Source organism: Bombina bombina, chromosome 5, assembly GCF_027579735.1.
Source record: "Bombina bombina isolate aBomBom1 chromosome 5, aBomBom1.pri, whole genome shotgun sequence".
Taxonomy (NCBI): Eukaryota; Metazoa; Chordata; class Amphibia; order Anura; family Bombinatoridae; genus Bombina; species Bombina bombina.
In genome coordinates, this window is record NC_069503.1 from 1,476,693 (window position 1) to 1,479,375 (window position 2,683).

The following is a 2,683-nucleotide window of genomic DNA, read 5'->3' on the forward strand; positions in this document are numbered from 1 at the left end:
AATATCTGGTAGACAGACACAGGAAAAAGGGTGTCCTGTTTAAAAACTAAAAAAAATGCTCTAGAGACAAAATGTTTAAAAATAATATACGTGCTTGTCAAAAGCCCACAAAACGCTTTCAAGATTTGATCTATTTCTAGTAGATGACAAAATAGCCAAATTATCTACTAAAACTGATATACAACCCATTTGTCTCTTGGATCATTCTCCAATCCTCCTATTACTTCATACCCCCGCACCCCGCATTGCAAACTCGCACCTTTCTTAAACACAAATCTGGTGAATTTTTACACTATAACCGAGACTATTTAGCTAAACCAGATATACTCTGGGAAAATGTTTTAACTTATGTTAACACCCATAACCCTACAGGAATCTAAGTTAAAGGGACACTGTACCCAAAAAAATTTTTTTGTGATTCAGATAGAGCATGCAATTTTAAGCAACTTTCTAATTTATTCCAATTATCAATTTTTCTTTGTTCTCTTGCTATCTTTATATGAAAAAGAAGGCATCTAAGCTTTTTTCTTGGTTCAGCACTCTGGACAGCAGTTTTTGATTGGTGGATGAATTTATCCACCAATCAGCAAGGACAACCTAGGTTGTTCACCAAAAATGGGCCGGCATCTAAACTTACATTCTTGCATTTCAAATAAAGATACCAAGAGAATAAAGAACATTTGATAATAGGAGTAAATTAGAAACGTGGTTAAAATTGCATGCTCTATCTGAATCAGGAAAGAAATTTTTTGGGTACAGTGTCCCTTTAATCCTATTCTCAGGTTTCCCTGTGTTTCAATAAATAGTGCATCTGACAAAAAACTATTGAAAATATTAAACACATTATTGAAATATATCATAACGGATAAAGTGGTTTGTGATCTCATAATATGAGGAAATAGTTAATTATAGATGCGTATGTCATAACATATTCACGGTATAAATATAAGTAAGGAGTAAAATAATAGTGATTTTTCATGGTGTAAGACCCTCTAATAACAAATAGAAATGAGCCATATCCTTCTTGCTCATTCAGTCCCAGATGGATATGCTCATTTCTATGATATAATAGACTACATGGCTCACTGTATTCATAATATTTACTCATTAACAAACAGGTCAAAATAAATGATCCTTTACTTGTAGTTTTTTATCATATGGGTGTTTCATAATTGTATTTAACCAGTGTATTTACCATTCTGACGGATTAATGTGACCCGTTTGTATCTTTTACAAATTCTGAATTTGTTATTAGAGGGTCTTACACCATGAAAAATCACTATCTATTATTTTACTCCTTACTTATATTCATACCGTGAATATGTTATGACATACACATCTACAATTAACTATTTCCTCATATTATGAGATCACGAACTGCTTTATCCGTTAGGATATATTTCAATAATGTGTTTAATATTATCAATAGTTTTTTGTTAGATGCACTATTTATTGAAACACAGGGAAACCTGAGAATAGGATTAATTTAGATTCCTGTAGGATTATGGGTGTTAACATAAGTTAAAACATTTTTTATGTCACTATTTTTCTAATAGGTATGGTAAGTTTCTCTACGCTTGTTTATAGCCGGTATTATCATAGTGTTAATAGAGCCTCTTAACCATCCCCCTGTTTTTTCAAATGGGAAATATTAACTGATCCTTGCCTTTTATCTACCGTAGCATACCATCGTCAGCTAAAGGACAATTTTGAAATAGACTATGGTTAGGAATACACTCAAGTGGCTGATACATATGGTGATACGTCATTTAATTCCATATAATTTCGGAACATCGCTACTGGTTTCAGTGCATAAGTGACATAACATTGTAATAATCTACTTAGTGACCTGATCTGTTTCGCACTATCAGTAAATAAATAAACAATAAATGACATACAAATAAACAATCTACTAACTTTATCCCTTCATTGATCAATATACGATTGGTTCCCACTGATATGCAAGCATGTTCTCACCTCGGATTAGTCTCTAGGTATTATATAGACTTTATTGTTAATATCATATATATATCTTTTTGATTATGTCCCTCAACATAACTTTATTCACGGTAACACTATTAATGATTAGACAATTTGTTCCATTCATCGACTGATGGTTACTGATGTCAGTTTATCATAATAAAATAGTGTCTATGATACTGTATGATAGTGTGTATGATACTGTCTTGAACAGGGGTTACATTGATATGTCTATCAATGTATAATATATGTCCGATATTTTCAATACTACCACCCCCCCTGTCATATGACGCAATGGTCATGTGACAAACACCTATCCAATGATAGGAGGACATGAGTGATTGGTTTTCCACAGGGGTGTGAGAAACTTCTCACCCCCTGATTGGCTTTCAATCAGTATTTAGACAATGAGGCTCCTGTCAGTCGGGTTAGCCTTTGAGAAAGCCTAGTTTGGCGAAATGCGCATCAGACGCTCTTAGAGCTCAGCTATCCTACTGAGGGTTCATTTAATAGTAGTAGTTCATACGTGGTCTCTGATTCTATGAAATTGTGTTCTTATTGTTAGCAGTATCGCTACTTAGACAAGTCTATACCGCTCCAGTATTGCACATACAGTAGATGTATATCGTATTGAGGTCAATCCTCTTTTATAGATAGTTTCTTTGGTGCAATCCATGAGTCTTTTATGGTATACACTTGTCTA